This window comes from Sapajus apella, unplaced genomic scaffold (genome assembly GCF_009761245.1).
Source record: "Sapajus apella isolate SASKATOON/1434 unplaced genomic scaffold, GSC_monkey_1.0 scaffold1, whole genome shotgun sequence".
Classification (NCBI taxonomy): Eukaryota; Metazoa; Chordata; class Mammalia; order Primates; family Cebidae; genus Sapajus; species Sapajus apella.
In genome coordinates this window covers 50,797,668-50,818,216 of record NW_022436941.1, presented here as the reverse complement: position 1 = coordinate 50,818,216, position 20,549 = coordinate 50,797,668, and the positions used below count along the sequence as shown (strand labels likewise).

At 34.3% G+C, this 20,549-nt stretch overlaps 1 long non-coding RNA gene across 1 annotated transcript in view; it reads left to right on the top strand.

The window, feature by feature from the left end:
• The window catches only part of LOC116550404, a 169,554-nt gene extending 152,046 nt beyond the window's left edge, over positions 1 to 17,508 (top strand). Inside the window, exon 3 of the long non-coding RNA XR_004268388.1 lies at positions 16,798 to 17,508. This is a non-coding gene — a long non-coding RNA (uncharacterized LOC116550404). The remainder of the gene's footprint in view (positions 1 to 16,797) is intronic.
• Positions 17,509 to 20,549: the final 3,041 nt, after the last annotated feature.

The window sequence follows — 20,549 nt, the reverse complement described above, 5'->3', positions numbered from 1 at the left end:
CATAAAATGATTTGGGAAGGATTCCCTCTTTTTGAATTGCTTGGAATAGTTTCAGAAGGAATGATACCAGCTCCTCTTTGTAGGTCTGGTGAATTCGGCTGTGAACTTGTCTGGACCTGGACTTTTTTTGGTTGGTAGGCTATTAATTGCTGCCTCAACTTCAGCCCTTGTTGTTGGTCTATTCAAGGTTTCAATTTCTCCCTGGTTTAGGCTTGGGAGGGTGCAAGTGTCCAGGAATTATTCCATTTCTTCCAGGTTTACTGGTTTGTGTGCATAGAGTTTTTGTAGTAATCTCTGATTTTAGTTTGTATTTGTGTGGAATCTGTGATGATATCCCTTTTATCGTTATTTATTGCATCTATTTGATTATTTTCTCTTTTCTTTTTTATTAATCTGGCTAGCAGTCTATTTTGTCGATCTTTTCAAAAAACCGCTTCCAAGATTTATTGATTTTTTGAAGGGTTTTTTTTTGTGTCTCTATATCCTTCAGTTCTGCTCTGATCTTAGTTATTTCTTGTCTTCTGCTAGCTTTTGAGTTGTTTTTGTTTTGTTTTGTTTTGTTTGTTTTTTTGTCTTGCTCCTCTAGCTCTTTCAATTTTGACAATAGAGTGTTGATTTTAGATCTTTCTTTGCTTCCCATGTGGGCATTTATTGCTATAAATTTCCCTCTTAACACTGCTTTAAATGTGTCCCGGATATTCCGGTACATTGCGTTTTTGTTCTTATTGGTTTCAAAGAACGTCTTTATTTCTGTCTTCATTTCATTGGTTATCCAGTCGACATTCAGGAGCCATTTGTTCAGTTTCTGTGAAGTTGTGTGGTTCTGAGTTAATTTCTTAATTCTGAGTTCTAATTTGATTGCACTGTTGTCTGGGAGACTGTTTGTTATGATTTTCGTTCTTTTGCATTTGCTGAGGAGTGATTTACTTCCAATTATGTGGTCAATTTTAGAGTAGGTGCAATGCAGTGCTGAGAAGAATGTATGTTCTGTGGATTTGGGGTGGATATTTCTGTAGATGTCTATTAGGTCTGCTTGGTCCAAATCTGAGTTCGAGTCCTGGATATCCTTATTAATTTTCTGTCACATTGATCTGTCTAACAGTGACAGTGGAGTGTTAAAGTCTTCTACTATTATTGTGTAATTCTCTTTGTAGGTCATTAAGAACTTGCTTTATGTATATGGGTGCTCCTGTATTGGGTGCATATATATTTAGGATCGTTAGCTTTTCTTGAAACATTGATCCTTTTACCATTATGTAATATCCTTCTTTGTCTCTTTTCATCTTTGTTGGTTTAAAGTCCATTTTATCAGAGGCTAGGCTTGCAACTCAAGCTTTTTTTTGCTTTCCATTTGCTTGATAAATCTTCCTCCATCCCTTTATTTTTAGCCTGTTTGTGTCCTTGCACATGAGATGGGTTTCCAAAATACAGCACACTGATGGGCCTTGACTTTTTTCCAATTTGCCAGTCTGTGTCTTTTGATTGGGCATTTAGCTCATTTACATTTAAGGTTAATATTGTTATCTGTGAATTTGATCCTGCCATTTTGATGCTAGCTGGATGTTTTGTCCATTAGTTGACACATTTTTTTCATTGTGTCAATGGTCTTTAACATTTGGTCCATTTTTAGAGTGGCTGGTAGTGGTATTTCCTTTCCTTGTTTAGTGCTTCTTTCAGGAGCTGTTGTAAAGCAGGCCTGGTGGTGATGAAATCTCTCAGCAATTGCTTGTCCTTAAAGGATTTTCTTTCTCTTTTGCTTTTGAAACTTAGTTTGGCTACATGTGAAATTCTAGGCTGAAAGTTCTTTTCTTTAAGGATGTTGAATATTGGTTGCCAATCTCTTCTGGCTTGTAGGGTTTCTGCTGAGAGATCCACTGTGAGTCTGATGGGCTTCCCTTTGTGGGTATCCCGACCTTTCTTTCTGGCTGCACTTAGGATTTTTTCTTTCATTTCAACCCTGTTGAATCTGACGATTATGTGCCTTGGGGTTGCACTTCTTGAGGAATATCTTTGTGGTGTTCTCTGTATTTCCTGGACTTGAATAGTGGCCTGGCTTACCAGGTTGGAGAAGTTCTCCTGGGTAATATCCTGAAGAATGTTTTCCAGCTTGGATTCATTCTCTCCATCACATTCAGATACACCTATCAAACATAGATTAAGTCTTTTTACATAATCCCATATTTCTTGGAGGTTTTATTCATTTCTTTTCACTCTTTTTTCTCTATTCTTACCTTCTCATTTTATTTCACTGATTTGATCTTCAATTTCTGATATCCTTTCTTTTGCTTGGTTGATTCAGCTATTGAAACTTGTGTATGCTTCACGAAGTTCTCATGCTCATGGAGTTTTTCAGCTCCATCAAGTAGTTTATATTCTTCTCTAAGCTGTTTATTCTAGTTAGCATTTCATCTAACCTTTTTTCTAGGTTCTTAGTTTCTTTGCATTGGATTAGCACATGTTCTTTTAGCTCTAAGAAGTCTATTATTACCCCCCTTCTGAAGCCTGTTTCAGTGAATTCATCAGATTCATTCCCCATCCATCTTTGATTCCTAGCTGGTGAGGGATTGTGATCCTTTGGAGGAAGAGAGATGTTCTGGTTTTTGGTGTTTTCATCCATTTTGCCTGGTTTCTTTCCATCTTAGTGACTTTATCTACCTGTGATCTTTGTAGTTTGTGACTTTCAGATGAGGTCTCTGAGTGGACATCCTTTTTGTTGATGATGTAGTTATTTCTCTCTGTTTCTTAGTTTTCCTTCTAACAGTCAGGACTCTCTGCTGCAGGACTGCTGGAGGTCCACTCCAGACCCTGTTTGCCTGGGGATCACTCATGGGGGCTGCAGAACAGTAAGGGTTGCTTCCAGTTTCTTCTTCTGTTATCTCCGTACTAGAAGGGTCCCTGTCAGATGTCGGCCTGAGTTCTCCTTTATGAGGTGTCTCTTTGGGTATATGAGGTTCAGGGATCTGCCTGAGGAGATAGTCTGTCCCTTGAGCACAGGAGCTCAAGTGCTGTGTTGGGAGCTCCATTGTTCTGTGAAGAGATGCTGGACAGGTACTTTTAAGTCTGATGCAGCGGAACTCATAACTGCCTCTTTTCCCAGGTGCTCTGTCTTAGGAAGGTAGACTTTATTTATAAGTTCATGTCATGTTCCTGCCTTTTTTCATAGATGCCCTGCCCTGCACGGAGTAGTCTAGTCACAGTCTGCCAGCAGAGGCATTGTTGTGCTGCTGCAGGCTCTGCCCAGCTCTGTGTGAACTACCTCAATAGTGGTGGTTACCCTTCCCCCACTGAGCTGGGCCATCCTGGGTCCAGCTGTGCTTGCTGGGAAACTCTCAATCCAGAGGGTTTCAGATTGCTTGTTTTGTGGGGGTGGTACCCGCCGAGCCAGATCACCCGGCTCCCTGTCTCTGCCCCCTTCCTTTAAGTTGAATTGGTGGCTCGGTCTCCCAGGAGTTCCAGGCACCAGTTGAAATGGCTGCCCAGATTTGTGTGGGTTTCTGTGCGCCAAGCTGGCACCAGCTGAAATCGCTGTGCTGAAAGCTCCTGGCACTTTTTGGCCTGGGAATCTCCTGGTCTGTGGGCAGTGAAAATCTGTTTGGAAATGTGGTGGGCACTCACCCTCTGCGTTGTTCTTGCTGGGAACTGCACTCTGGAGCTGTTCCTATTCGGCCATCTTGGATCCTCTGACACTGGCTACTTTTAATTAGTGTCTTCCAGGTTTATCCATGTTGTTGCAAATGATAAGATTTCCTCTTTTTTTCTGTAAGGCCGAACAATACTCCATTGTATATATACACCATGTTTACTTTGTGCATTCATTTGTTGATAGACATTTGGATTGTTTCCATATCTTGACTATTATGCGTAATTTGCTCCAAGCATGGAAGTACAGATAACCCTTTGAGATCCTAGTTTCATTATACACACACACACACACACAGAAGTGGGATTGCTGGATTATACAGTAGCTCTATTTTTACTTTTTTGAGGAATTTTCATGGTATTTTCCATAATGGTTTTACCACTTTACATTTTTACCAAGAATGCAACATAAATATATTGAGGTCATGAATGCGTGTGTATATATGGATGTATAATAAATGAATATCTTTCCTGCCCCTTGATTACCATTTCTTTGTGTACCAGAGATATTTTATAAATGCCAGAAAACCTTGTCCTATTCCCAGTTAGTTGATGCCCTGGCATCGGAACTTCCAGTTTCAGTATTACAGTTGTAGACTATGGGAGTCAGTCCTTACCATGGTGGTGGTCGTTTGGGTCCAGTCCCACCATTTACTTCTCGGTCATGTTTCTGAGCTAGACACTGGGTCAAACCTTCAACGGTAGACAGTGAGGGCTGACTTGGGAGGGATGTTGCCTCTACTTCAGAAATTTGAAGGTTATGAATTTTATCTGAAGCCTACACAGTGGCCAGGGTAAGAAAAGTGCAGTTTCTAGGCTGAAGTTTTATCACAAGCTTTTTTGTAATTTTCAAGAAACTGGAGTTGGTGAATTTCTTTTCTTTTTAATCTATTATTATTTAAATACATGTGGCCATAATAACTATATTAATTGAGATTTTCCTCAAAAGTTTGTTAAAAATGTGTAATTCTTAATATATTTGCTTCAGTAGGAATACATAGATTTTAAGAAACAAGGATACAGAAAAATCAGGAAAACCAAAACTTGACATATTTTATATGTATATAGCATCTAAGTTTAACTCTTTTCAAGAATAGGCATTGTGTTTTCTATGTATTTAATTTAAACACTTATAAAATTCTGAAATTAGCTATGATACTGATTTATATTCTAACACTGGAAATAAAACAAGATTATTTTTCTTTCTTTCACAAAGAGCAAAGGGTTTCAGAATCAAGTTTGTCTTCAAGCAGCAGCAAAGGCTTGCTGACAAGATATTTTGGAACAACTTGCTATTAGGAAGGAAGTATGAGTGGGAGGATGAGAAATAGCTCATGCCCATATGACACATACAAGTTGTGAATGTGTTAGAAGTCCATGATGTAGAACATAAAAGGGTGTAACAATTTATCTCAGTGACAGAAAGGACCTTATTCTAATCTTTTGTTTTTACAGCTCTATCCTGAATTAGATTTTTTTCTCTCTTTCTACTTTGCTCTCATTTACTTCAATCAGGTCATAAGATGATGCTTATAAACATTACAAATAATAACATCCTGAGAAAATGTAGAATCTGTCAAAATATCTTGAACAAACTGCATGGACTTTCATGTTGAAGCCATTTGCCCTTGTTACTCCAGGAAAACATGGCAAAATCATTGCTGCATGAGAAATATTAGTGAATATTATCCTCTTTTTTCATCTAATAGTAATTTATGCTTTTCAAATTACTTTATCTAAAACTGTCACACTGGTTTTATCTTCTCTGCATCCCACAGAAATTGGTAGTAAAAAAGACATTGTCAAATTATTATCCTAGAACAAAAGATAATCAAGTGATTCTTTCCCAACAATACAATACACAGAAATTGGAAATCCATCCAATAATTTGTTCAACAAACAATTATTGAGCTGCTATAATCTTCAAAACTCTTTGACAGATGCATGAGGAATTCAGACGTGAAGATCATCGTATTCCTGCTTTTGAGAAGTTTAGAGTCCGCTTTGGACCCAAAGCCAATATAGTCCTAGTTTCATCTCAGCTATATCTCTTACATACACTATTTGTTATAACTTGTAGCAAATAAAATCTCCCTTTGAATCCTTGTAATACTCTGAATTTTCCTTATGGAACAGATTTTTGTCAATCATATATGACAATAGTATTTTTATTTATACAAGTAATCAGAGTAGTTTGTAAGACTTTGTGTTCTTTGAGGACACAAATAATACCTTATATATTTTTGTATCTTCTGTAGTACATTGCATTGATCATTACAATGTAATGTGAGATCACTAATACCTATTAAACAAGCAGTTTATTGGGAATGCCAGATGAAAGGTACATTAAATTAAGAGTTATAGGAAGAAAGAGGAGGGGAAGGCAACTTCCTGCTTGAAGCCACACAAAAATGCTTATTGGGTAATTGCATTTGAATTTTAAATGAATTACCTCGCTTTGATTCAGAACATTAGGTGTTTACTTCTCTAAGTTTTAAATTTTAAATTCCCAAAACAGGAAATGGGAAAAAGGGACATTCCAATCTATTTTTAAAATTTCTTTATAAAATTAGTACCTACTTTTTAAAATTACAGACTGCATATTGTTTCAGCTACGTATTGATTCTATCCCAAAACTTGGTGAAATAAAGCAACAACCATTTTATTTTATTCATGATATGGTGGGTCATAAGTTCAGGCAGGGCACTGCAAAGATGGTTTGTCTCTTCTGCGTGATGCTGGCACCTCGGCTGGGGTGAGCAAACAGCTGGAGCTGACTGAAATGGTTTGCAGAAGGCCTCGGTTCTCCCTGTCAGTTGGATTCCTTGGTTGTTCTCCACAAGGGTGCTGCAGACACTGGCATGTGGTCTGGGAGGCTGGCCCAGCTGTGTTTTGTTCGTTTCTTCTGTCTTTCCACTCAGCCTGTCCATGTAGACATTGGGCTTCCTTGCAGCAAGATGGTCTTGGGGTAGGTGTGATATCAGGGTCACTTCAGTGAACGTTTCCATTTGAAAAGGAGGAATGAGGAATGAGTAGTACTTGCTAGTTCATAGCAGTTCTGATCCAGCCAGTGTAACAATGCCAGTTCCTTGATTAGGGCACAGCTGTGTTCCCTGGAAGCGGTTCCCTGTGGTTCTTAACTCCACTCTCCAGCCAAGTGGCTCTGCACTCTGAATCATCCTTCCTTTCCTACAGGGAATGGCCCACGTTTGCAGGTGACTAACTTTCTCAGCCTGCTTTCTTCCCATAGAAATTTGAGAAAACCTATGATACTTTTTCTTTGAACTGAACCTCTCTTATTTAACACAATTTGTTAGTACTTCCACCAATGCAAATGTCTTAAAAACATTGTGGATTTCTTAGAATATTATTGATGGCTACATGATTAAGCAAAAGCATACACACAAATGTCTTTACAACCGTTCATTCTCTATCTTGACCTGAGACTTAGGGTGCTGTGGTATAACACCCTTAAAATCCATAGACAGCCTCTAGCAGAGAATATCTAAAGGGCAAGTTAACAAGCTTTGTTTTTCTGTCTATAAGGCATGCCATTAAATCTATCAGTAGTCCCAATACAGTTAAAACTGCATTTGACGCTGTTTTTAAACTGAGATGCTATTTTACTAGAAGGTTTCTGGATTTGATCATTACTCTGAGGCCATTTCTTAATTGGAGAGCCTAAATCTCAGTGAAACAACTGTCCTCGACCCTTTACAACCTAAGTTCTGCCAAATCGTGAAACACTTCCTTCATAAGTTTATCTCTTTTCTCATATTTTATCACATATGGTTAGAATAATCCAGTTAGTACTTTCAACATACTCTTTAGCCAGCCGAATCAGTGGATTTTCTTGGGTACACTTTCTATTTTCCATATTACCACAGATAAAGCTGATATTTCTGCCAATACTTAACTCGAACCTTCTTTCCTGCAGCTTTTTATTGCAGAAGCAACTGAGTTCTGGTTCTAATCACTGTATCAGTTGGGATTCAATCAGAAATGCAGAAACACTGTGCATGGTAGGAAGAATAAATTTATTATAAGTGTTAGAACATACACAATTGCGAGAGAAGCTAGGGATGTAAAAATCCAAAAAAGGGAGTAGCGATACTAGAGAAAAGTAGCCAGTCCTGACACAGATGGATGAGTCGGTTCTTACGTGGAAATCTGGAAGCTACACACAAACAGCTGCAGAACAGGGGCAACAAAAAGAGACAGGTATAGAAATATATGGAAGGTTATTGGCTTTTCAGGGCTAGTGTCTCTGTGACTTTGCAGCAAAGCAAACTACAGCGTACCTGTTTGAAATCACCTGCATAGCTGTGTCTGTCTCCCATAGCCTCACTGATGATGACCATTAGAGGGTAATGGTTGTGCTTTGCTTCCATCTTCCAGAACATGTGCAATATAACTTTTGGTCAGATAGAACCTATAGCCACACATGGAAGTTGCTTTTAGGAAATAGTTCCCAGCTTAATCAAGTTGATGACAGAATGATTCTTATCCATATTAATTAAAGAAAATGTCGAAATTACAAATATATAATAAAGCAGAATAAAAATTACCCATGAGCTTATTACTAAGATGTAAATAGCATTAACATCTTATCAGATTCTCACCTTTTATTCTCTGAAAACTGTTCTATTCTGTATAAAGATTCAGCATCAGTGATTTGCTTATGAAATACTACAACATAGTGCTTAAAAGCCCACATATTGGGTTGCTTAGCTAGATTTAAATACCAGATTTGTCACTAAGTATATATGTGACCTTTAGGCCAAATAACAAACACTTTTTCTCTCTGTTTATTTTATGTAAAATGAGGATAAAATTAGTACCTACCTGTAGTAGCTAGAACACGGCCTTCAAAAGATGTCCGTATCTTAATCTCCACAATATGTTAGGGTTCATGGTAAAGGGGAATTCAAATTGAAGGTATGTGAAGTTTGCTGATCAATTTACCTCGAGAAGGGGAGTTTATCCTGGATTATTAGGATGGTCTCAATATAATTACAAGGGTTATTATAAGTGGAAGAGGCAGGAGAGAGAGAACAAGAGATATGGCAGTGTGAGAACAACTCAACATAACCTTGATAACTTTGAAGATGAAGAAATAGGGCCACAAGCTGAGGAATGCCACAGTGCCTCATGCTTGTAATCCCAGCACTTTGGGAGGCCAAGGCAGGTGGATCACGAGGTCAAGAGTTCAAGACCAGACTGGCCAACATGATAAAACCCCATCTCTACTAAAAAAAAAAAAAAATACAAAAATTAGCTGGGCATGGTGGCTCGTGCCTATTATCCCAGCTACTTGGGAGGCTGAGATATGAGAATTGCTTGAACTGGGACCCGGGAGGTGTAGGTTGCAGTGAGCCAAGATTGCACCACTGCACCCCATCCTGGGCTACAGAGCGAGACTCCATAGGAACATGGACCTACCAACACCTTGAGTTTAGCCTAGTGAGACTCATTTTGGATTTTTGACCTCTAACACTGGTAAGAGAAAAAATTTTTGTTTTATTAAACCATTAAGGGTGTAGCAATTTGTTACAAGAGAAATAGAAAGCTAATATACTACCTCATGCGGTTGTCATGAGAATTAAATGAGATGATACATGTAACTATGATTAAAATAGGTCCTGGCGCATAGTAGTTGCTCAATAAATCTGATAGTTTGCTATTTCACTATATATACACCATATTGTATATCCTAATTTATACAATAAAATTATAGTTATTTAATTATGTGAGATATGCTATATATGTGTGTGAGTATTTATATATATATATATATACATGTGTGTGTTGTTGGATAATCTGTGTTCAATTTCTTCTTACAAAAAAAATGCTTCAATGGGCAAAGTCTATGGAGAATTTATCTGTCTCCATGCCTGTTGTAGACTTAGTGTCTAATAAAATATTAGACACATAGTAAGGGCTCTATAAATAAATATTCATTGAGAAGATGAATAAATGGTCAGAATATTTGTGCCTATATATTCTTTTCACATTTGTCTTTTGTCTGTAGGCTAGATTCCCAGAAATGGAATTACTAGATCAAAATGAGCTGAACATTTTCGTGCTCTTTATACCTACTGCCAAATGGATTTTCATAAAGGTTATGCCAATTTACACTCCCACAGCATTGTATGAATGTGACTTTGTCATCCTACCCATGCTAACATTGAGCATCCAGTATTTTTAAGATCTTTCATAGCTTTTTGCCAATTTTTATCATTCTTTGTATTACATTTTTGATTACTTTAGTGTGATAAACCTCTTAACAGTTATTTTATTATTGGTCACTTTTTTATATTTCTATTGCAAATTCTTTGAGGATTATTTTTAAATTACAATTTATTTTAAACATGAGGAACATAGGAAAAGCATGGAAAATAAATCCTTCTGAACCTATCAGAAAAAATTGACAAAAATATTAGCAATTTCACAATATTATCTTCATTTATTGATTGATTTGCTTTTGGAATCAAATGTTATAGCTATCTTTAAAATGCCTTATATTCTCCTTTCTCTTTCTCCCCAGAGAGTACTTCTGTTCTGCATATTCTTCTTGTTTATGTTTTTATATTCACACACAACCCACATGTACATACAATTAGTATGTGTGATTCCCTTTTTCAAGTTACCTCTTTGTTTGCTTTGCCAAGGTGTTATTTTTTTTTATATTAATCCATGAGTTCTTCATGTTACAAGGATTTTAACTCTTTGCGTGTCTTATTTGGTGTATTTTCCTGTTAGTCATTTTAATTATATTTGTTAAACTGATTTTCAACTGACTGCACTTACTTGAAAATCAGCTAGTTCCACTGATTTCTTTGTATTGTATAGACTTTAAAGTCACAAGATTTTTATTCACATATTCGATTACATAGTAAAGCACAATAATGCTTTGCTATGTAATCATTAACACTTTCTGATTTATAATGTCTAATCCCTTCTTACAATGAACTGCGATAAATATAGACTGATAGCAGCTATTAAAAATCTGTTGTCTGATTATCTTAAGGTGAAATTTGTAAAACCTAGGATTTCTAAAGGTCTTGTATCTTAATTAATTCTCTTTTTTACAATATTAGCTTATAGTGGGGGCTGAAATGATAGTGGTTTCATTAATTAAAACTTATCAAAAGAAAAAATTCATAGGTAATCTAATACTCATCAAATTTCAAGGAATACTGGGAGAATACATTTTTCTGAGCTCTTAAAACAAGAGAATCTAACATGTGCCTTTCAGTGGTAGGTTTTCCTGATCTTCATGGAAAAAATGTTAGAATTCACTGAACATGGTTTAAAGGTGTGATATTTTCATGAATAATAAAACATGATTTAATCAAATAGATGTAATTTATAATAAATGGCATTCTTGTATACACAGACAAGAGATTATGAGAAGAAAATGTATTCAGAATGTCTCACTTAAAAATCAAAAACTACAAATCAGATGAAATTATTAAATAATATGTAAGTACTATCACAAAACCCTTAACATCTAATCAATGGATAAAAATCTAGGAACTGCTTTCTTTTGAGTTTTCCTTACATGCAAACTACCACAAAAGAGAACCAAAAATGAGCTAGTATTTGTTGTGGATGTTTGTGGAGAAAGAGTTGATTTTTCCTCTCACATTATCTTAAAATTATGACCATTTGTTGGCCTAAGAGAATAAGTTATAATTTAAAAATCTGTCATAAAAATGTGGCCAATGGTCAGTAGCTATGTTTATGTATGTTTAGAAATCAACAGATAGAGCTACAAGGGATATACTTCCATATAAGAAAATGGCAATTACTTAATATAAAAGTATTTGAAGATTTTTGGACACATGCACACAAACAAAAGAAAAAAACCAATGCATCTATTGTTGTCTCTTTGACCATAGATATAATAAAAGCAAAATAAAAATTAAAGGATTTATAGCTAAAAAGTAGATTTAGTGGATATTACCAAGTGAATTATTTTTATTTTAATGTATATAAACTTAAAATGCATTTCAGCAAAGCAAATAACCAGCACAATTAAGTCTACATGTTTTAAGCATATAATAAATATAAAAAATTAAAATGTTTTTATGGTAAATTCTGCATTAAGAAAGTACAATCGCTTATCCTATCCACTCTGATTTTAGTCTCCTTCAGTTTCTCTCAGCTAGTCTGCTGGAAATGAGCAAAAAGCACAAATGAACTAGAATTAAATTCTATTGCTTTTCTTCAAAAACGACTCATCAATTTAAAGTACTTGGGCAAATAAAACTGACAAGTGGCTTTCTTCATTGAAGATGCCTAAGAGATGTGAAATGATCATTTGGCTTTTACTCCTCTAGTCATATAAATAAGAAAGACCACAGTTTTAAAAAAGATAGAGCACTATTTTGGGAAATAGTTTCAGGAATGAAAACATTAAAAGATAGATTATTTATAAGCTATAGCTTTCCATACTCCAGTGTACATATGTATTGGCATTGGGATAGCCAGACTTGAATTTGAAAACCTTATACTGTTATTCAGAAAGCATTCTGCTATTTCATTACAACGTTTTTGGTCTTTTTTCGCCTGTCAGGATTAAAGTATATGGAAAGCTATCTTTAGTAAGCTGAACTAATGGTCTCTTTCATCTACTTCTTCCCAAAAGCCCACCCTAATGGAAGGAACCTTCCTAAGTGCACTGGGAAGAAATCTCCTTGGGAAATTCTTCAGAAGGCTATTTAGAGAACACATGGTGACTGAAATAGTTTCTGAGGAGATACATTGGCTTATTGAGGGAGGGACTGTCTGGGCCTCCCTTGCCAGATTCTTCTGTGGATAGTTCTTTGCTCTCTCTGGTTTTTAGCCTGTTGGAACTTATCTAATTTGTTTACAGAAAGAAGTTTCATATTAAATGCTTGTTTACCATAAGACATTCAGAAGAAGATATAAAAGGAAAAAATTGAAAAGAAGGGCCAGGGTCTCTGATTGGAATCCAAAAACTATAGAAAACATAGGAAGTGTAGATTTCAGGTGCTGCCACAGATGCGAGACAGACACCTGATGACGTTTCCAAGCCACCCCTAGTTAGCAGCTCTTGAATTCTAGAAAGTTAAAGAAATATTTAATTTTAACAGATAAATATTTGGAGGTGTATGAAGCCTGTCTGACTAAGGTTTGCCCAAGGAAATCTGAATTTTTAATTCCCTTAGGCTTACATCATTTTATTTCTAAATATATACATTTTTGGATTCTAGCTCATTAGCAAATAAATGCCCCTAAAAACAGCACAGTTCTAAAGATATGGGTTTATGTTCCAAAAATGAGATATTTTCATTTTATTCTTTTTTGCATGGCCACAGGTGGCATCCCTAACTATGGCTAGTCATTTGTGCTGCTATAGCCATGATATTTTAAACATACACTTATTACATTTTAAAAAGAAACTTCAAAATTGCATCTCTCCTAAAGCTTTCCACAGGCACCCAGTTGTCTAGGTCTTGCAACTAATCATGAAAATAACATGTAGAAATTGAATAAAGCACATATGCTAACCTGGAAGCTTCTATTACCGTCCCATGTTAGCCTCAATTTCAGAACTGAAGATGGAAAATATCTTGTTGATTGAGATTGATAATATCCAATACAGGTATTTCCATCAGAGAGATAAAGATATCTCAAGTGAAATATTATCTACATAAAGGAAAGGAAGAGCTCATCTCCTGACTAATTGCCACAATCATACAATGTGCAGCTTTGCTGCTGGAGTGCCAAATTGGCTCACTGTATCTTCTTGTTGGAATTAAAAATGGCTGGGGGGAAATACAAGAATATTCTTACAAAAAGAAGTTATGAGGTAATCTCGTTATAAGTTTTCCAAACTTCCCTACTGAATGTTTGTTCCAAACTTTATTTAAATAGCATGTTACTGTGATACCTCATTTACATGGTGTGTCAAAGTGTTATAATTTCCACATTTCCAGACTCCCAGGTCCAAGACAGCATTGCATAATGAAGGGAAAGGATACAAGATTTCTAGGAATGAATTTTAGTATAAATAATAATCAGTTATTCTATCAACATTCCAAGGACAATGAGGAATCTGTGATGTATTGTTTATTAGATATTCAATGTTTTTACCCTCTATGGATTGAGGCACTTTCCGTAAATATGGAAAGGGGATTCATTATACTGTGGAGTATTTTCTGAAAATTCTGTTACTTTTTTTTTTTTTTTTTCATTTGCGTTCTATCACAAAATTCATCTATGCATAGGAATGGTTGTTTCTCATTGGGGAGTTTATCTGCCAAAATGTTATTGCTATAGGAAATGTATGTCACATTGGATTATCACTTGGCACTGTTCAAGCCAGAACAGTGTGAGCTTTAAACTTGGTTTAAAAAAATCTAATTAGTATCAACTGAAAAAGAAGATCCCTGGAAAAAAAATTATTTCTTACTTTTCCTACTAAGAAAGGTGATTTGTGTTAAAAAATGTTTAATCTGTAATCATTTTTGTTATGCAAAATCAAATTTGACACTTTCAGAACATATTATTCTTAGTAATAGGCAAATTTCCTGAAAACATGCTTAAAATGGAGAAAATTTAATGAATAGAAAATATTATTCCTAGTAAAAAGCAGCTGTGTGGGCAATAATGAATGAAAATATAAGAATTTAAGGAGTTTATTACTCTGTTCAGACAGTTCTCTAGGTATATTTAGAGTTTTTTTGCTATTCAATCAATAATAATTTATTGAGTAACTATTATCTGGCAGTTACTGTGTTAATGAAAATGCGAAGGCTCTATGAAGACTGGGTAAAGACTATGAATAAGACTATCATTTCACTTAACCATTTTATGATTCAATCTGCAGGCAGATATAAAAAGACTGGCTGTAATCTTCAACAAAAATCAGCAATAATACACACACAAACACATCCATCTATACATATTTGCACATATATACACATTCATACATACATATATATGTATTTGCACACACAAACTCATCCATATATATTTGCATATGATCATGTGGAAAAGGATGAGATTCTCACACACACACACACACACACACACACACACACACACACACACGAAGAGCAAGCTGCTCTTTGGAAACTGACAGAGTTGGATGTTGCTTGAACCATGTTGACCCTTGATTTCCTTATCAAATGAGTTGACAATATTTCCTTAGAGGGTTTCTATGAATATTGAAGGAGATAATAGATGAAAAACATTTAGTTCAGTGCCAGCCATGTAAAAACAATAAGAAATATATCATTATTATAATATTTCATTTTATTTTGAAAGACTTCTTGGAGGAGGGAGCATATAAAAAGACATTGAGATATGAGGATATCAAGAAGTATTATTAGAACAAGAAAGTAACAGGAAAATAGCATACCATAAGTAAAGAAGGATGAAATGATTCCAGAACAGTTACGCATTTCTATCGCCATTAAATAGTATATGGCCGTTTACTATTCCATTTGATATAAAAGAAAATTCTAAGAGCAAAAAGAGTGTTTAAAAATATATACATATTAAAGCTTTTACATTGAAATAAAGATGTCAGCTTGGATCTACTTAAAAGACACTAGAGAAATAAAAAATGTAACTAGTAAAAAAATATTCAGGAAAATTTACTGAAGATGATGAAACAATAGGAACTTAAGGCATTAACCATAATTTCAAATATTAAAAATATATTTTTGTGACTAAAAATATTGAAAATACTTTGAATATATATCGTAGAAGCAATTAAGCTAATTACGCACATTTTCTCCTTTTCTCTCTATTTTACTAATATGTTACATTTCTGCTCATTTATCTTTCCAATTCTTTTGTATTGTTTTTCTCATAACACAAATCTTATCCTTCTGAGAATTTAAAATCAGGAATCTATGTGGCATAGAATTTCACCTATACATTATCTTAAAGACATGAGTTTGGGTGAGATCATTCTGAAAATTTCTACGAAAGTTATTTCACAGGGTAAGGTTTGAAGGTTTATAAATTCTGTGGTCATGTCATCAGGGTGATATTTTGAGAACAGCAAACGCGTGTGTGTGTGTGTGTGTGTACTATTTACTTCGTCAATGATAAAATTAAGTAGCAGCTATTTTACAGATATATCATAATTGAAAAGCAGAAATAAATAAATAATTGGTGATAGATTAGAGGTAGAGATAGAATTGAAAATTCATCTTGCACAAGCTGCTTGTAGAAAAGCCCTGGCTACTTAGGGTTTCTGAGTGGTTGGATAACTGAATATCACCAATGTCTTTTATAGATCTTTTACCTTATACTGAGTGGAAGTAAGCTAATGGCTTTATAGAATTTTATTATAAGTAATTTTATGAGTGTGGACTTCCACTGGTTTTCACCCTTGAATGAAGTCCCCCTTCACGTTGAATTCTTGCTCTTTCTAGCATTACCATCTCAGATGTCAGCCCTCCCATGAAGTCTTTGCTGATACTTCAGACGTTTAAGATACCTGTATATTTCAACAGCATTTTGTTTGTATTTTTGAGTGATTTGTCATGTCTTTTTTACAAAAAAATTTTGATGTGTTTCTTTCCTATTCCTTCCCTCTCTAGAAACATTTTGAGGGAAAAATTGCACATTAACAGACTCTTGATAAAACATTTGTTGAGTTGCATTGCATTGACTTGAAATTTGTAGACAATTTTTAAGTGGAATGGTTTAACAGAACCTTTCTAAAAGTCCATCCATCTGTTCTATTGATAGCTGTTATGTATTATTAGAAAAATTTCTAATTCTAGGTATATGTATGCAAGTATAAATGAACTAATTTTTAATGTATTAGAATTACTAATTTTTCATTATTTTTGAATGTCATTTATCAAACACATTATGGTAATTTTTTTATAATAGCAACTGGTTAGCACTATTCAGTTGCACTCTTTGCCACTGCCATATTTTAAATACTTTAATGACAAGAAGGGACAAATCTTTCAAGTATTTTTATTAGCTTATCAGTATTCTTATTTGCTTGGAGATAGAAACACTAAATAATATAAAAATCAATGTATAGGCAACATAAATGTTACCATCATCATTGTGACTGACCAAAATGTATAATACTTTAAACATAATAGCTATATGCTGAAGAATTAAAACAATTTTATTGATTTTTATTTCTAGTTCTTAATGCATCACTGGTCTTCTTCCTTTCATGAGTCAATTTCCTTTACTGCTCTTGCTCATTCAGAATAAATGTTTACTATCCATGTTCTGTTACCACCACTAATAATTACAATATATGTGAGTATCCTGATGCTTAGCTATAATGATATCACTACAGTCAATGCTCATGGAACTACCTACCATTTGTGGGAAACTGCCTTATACTTTGCATTCCAAAAGTCATTTTTGATACTGTCCTCTGATTGAAAGTCCATGCTTCACTTAAACAGAAGTCTATCTTGAAATTCTGGTCCATTACATAATTTTCAGAAGCTGGGAGAAAGGCATTTGCATCATTTCTGTTCCCAGATCTGTTCAATATATACTTCCAGTCTGTCATGCCTGAAATTAATTTTTTTTTTACAATCTGGATCTTTACTATATGCTAAAAATTCAGTACAAAAAAGGACCTCCTTCTGCAGAGAATATGTAAGCCAGAACATCGTGTTCCATCTTTATAATGAAACACATAGTTCCAATCAAAAGGCAAATTTGTTTCAAAATGTTTGAAGAGAATAATTCTTTAAAGGATTTCAAATGGTTACTTTTGAAAAGTGAAAAGATTTCTATATTGCTATATATTTTGACCTGGATCATGTAATTTGTATGTAAACTCCACAACTTTTTCTTTATTTTAAGCTATATACTCTTTTGTGCTTTTGCTTCTGACATTGGAAAACAAATGTAAATAATATTAACAATAGTTTCTCTCAAAACACACTCAATTATATGACTATTAAAATGTAAGTTGTATTTATTAAGATTTGAGCAAATGATAACATACAATTTAGACTCTTCAGTCAAGAACTTATCATTACCATAATTTAAAATTTTGTTTCTTCAAAACTAAAAAAATTAGTCCGCTTTATTTTAAAAACATTTCAAAGTACAATAACCCTAAAATATAAATTTCAAATGTTAGAAAAAGAAAATATGATAACATTAAAAATGAAACAAAGAAAAACCCTTTGTTTGGTCTTGGAAATATTACTCACCTGTGAAATTATGTTCATTCTTCTGTAAAATGGGGATAGGCACATGTGAGTATTAAATTAGATAAAGCATATAATGGCCATAATACAGAAACGGAATTAGATTTCTCTTCTCCTCTTATGTCTCCTCTTACTCACCTGCAGCTTCACCTTCCCTCCATCTCCCTTTTCCTCTATCTGTTTTTCTCATTTTCTTAGGTTGTGCAAAAGTAATTCCTTTCTCCTATTTCTTCTTCTTTAATTCCAAAATGAGGATTTTTTTTATAGCATTTTACTTAGATACAAGGTTCAAACTGAGACCTCTATCACATCAAAATCATACTTTTCTTTAACTTGTTAATTTCCTCCAGAAATTCTATCGATTTTGGTGTAACGAACCTGTCAAAGACTTGTAATAACCCTGTCAAAATCTCATAATGAAATTAAACAAATTTTCAACTTCTGACAAATACTAAGTTTCTAAAAATGTTTGCCTTATGCTTTTAAGTACTATATTGTTTGATACATGGACATTTGTTAATGTTTGGCTTTTATCATTTTAAAAAACTAAATAGTAAATAATAGACTAGTTTATGTAGTGATTGAGTTAATTTCTAATATGTTTTATATTAATAACACTCATATGATGACTTTAGACAAAGTTTATTAATAAGTCTTTGTCATTCTATTTTTCTCCTTCTAGATTCCCTTTGCTGTAGGTCCATGTCTTAAATCTAGTTAGCATTTTTTTTTTTCACTTCAAGCTGCGATTTTTAACTCATTGTTTACATAGTATTTTAATCTATTTTTGTATTAGGTTATCTCTTTTTCATCTAATGAACATTTTTAATAGTTGGGCTTAACTGATATTTCCATTTTCACCATAGCTCTGATGTTTACATTATGTTGAATAATTTAAAAGGCATTGCACAAATATTCTTATTCTACAATTATATATATTGGTCTAAATTGTTACAGAGTATAAAAAGTACTCTGCTTTTGCCCAAACCTTCTCCATTCCCTTCTAATGTTTTACTACCTTTGTCTGCATCTTTAACATTAACGTTTTAAAAAATAATTATGCATTTTGATTACTGTTGTTCCCATTTGTTGTTGAAGGTAAGTCTGTTTGAATTGCTTCATCAAAATCCACTTATCTGATATAGATAGTCATCACAAGCTAATCACAAAGGGGCAATACTTAAGTCACTTGGTTGCCTATAGCTGAAATTCAATTCATTGTGATTTAGTTAAACAGAAAGTTTATTTTTGTCACTTCACAAATTTCTGCAGGTGAGAAGTCCAGGACTTTTATAATAGCTTTTAAGGTAATATTTAAGACTTATTCTCCTTAATCTCTTTATTCAGCTGCTATTAACATGAAGTTTTGCCATTGGGGTTACCATTCCATGTTTGTAAGATGGTTAGCCACCACCAGCTTTATATCTGAGTTCTGGGGAAGAAGAATACCAAAGCCAAAGACAAAGGGCATGAGCTTTTCATATCTTCCCTTTAACAAAGCTTCCTCCAAAGCTCCACCTGGAAAATCCCAGTTATTTTTGTTGTGCCAGAACCTTGTCAAATGACTATCTTTATCCACAAGAAAGGCCAAGGAATATTATATTTCAACGGGAAGCATTGCTGACCCATTCAAAATTAGGGTTCTATTATAACCATAAACTGGTAGAGAATAGACATTGCATAGTAAAATAGCAAAGTCTTGCAAGAGACCTCACCTCATGTTAGTGTTACATGATTCTAACCCCCCACCTACCCCACCTTTGGTTACTAATGATTGGTTGTTTAGTGGATTCCTAACTTTGGGTGAAACAGTTTTTTGTGGGCCAATTAGGAATTATGACTCAAAGATGAAATCCATATTTTGTGTTGAAATTCAGAACAAACACTGGGTACTCATTGTCTACCATACACATACTAAAAGAGGGGTAGCCTGGAGAGAGAAAATAAAAAAGAGAATAAAATTGCTCTACAGAAATATTAGTATTAACATGCCATGTAGCCTCAAAAAGATAAAGAACAAATTCCCTTCTTGTTTCTTCAACACATTACTCTTTTTGGTCCAGCTAGTTTGCTATTGATTCTGTTTCTCAATTTAAACATATGAAATAACAGCATCTTTCTCTCTTGGTGGTTTTGCTTTGTTACTTCTTTTTAGCTAGAATTCAAATTCCCTGGAAGCAGGTATCCATATTTCTGTTCAACCTTGGATTTACTCTGCCTAGCAGAGCCCCTAATCAATAAGTAGTTGGGTAATAAATGAGGCGTTATATAAGCTAAGAATCTCCAATTGTTGTTTTTTTAATCTTTGATTGTTTCATTGGTTTCACTGAGAAGTCCAGTTTTTTTTTTTTTTTTTTCCTATAGAAGCATTCCCTTTTAAGAGTTACTTTTTATTGAATGATTTCTGGACAATGCCATTAATGATCCTTTAGGAGGAGTTTATTTTGGTGTGCACATTTTCAGAAAGTAAACATAAATGATAAAATCTTTATTTTGTGTTCATATAGGTTAGGATATAAGGAGACCAATAATTAGTATCTCTCTTCACCAATTGAGAAATACATGGAAAAAGATAGAGAAGGCAACCAAAATACCATTTTGTTAGAAAACCTTTAGGGAATAATTGGCTTATATATGTATTATAGTGTGCCTCCTAGATGCTGAATTTCAGAATTAGGGATACCTACCCACCCAGCAGCTCTGGAGCAAGAATAAAAG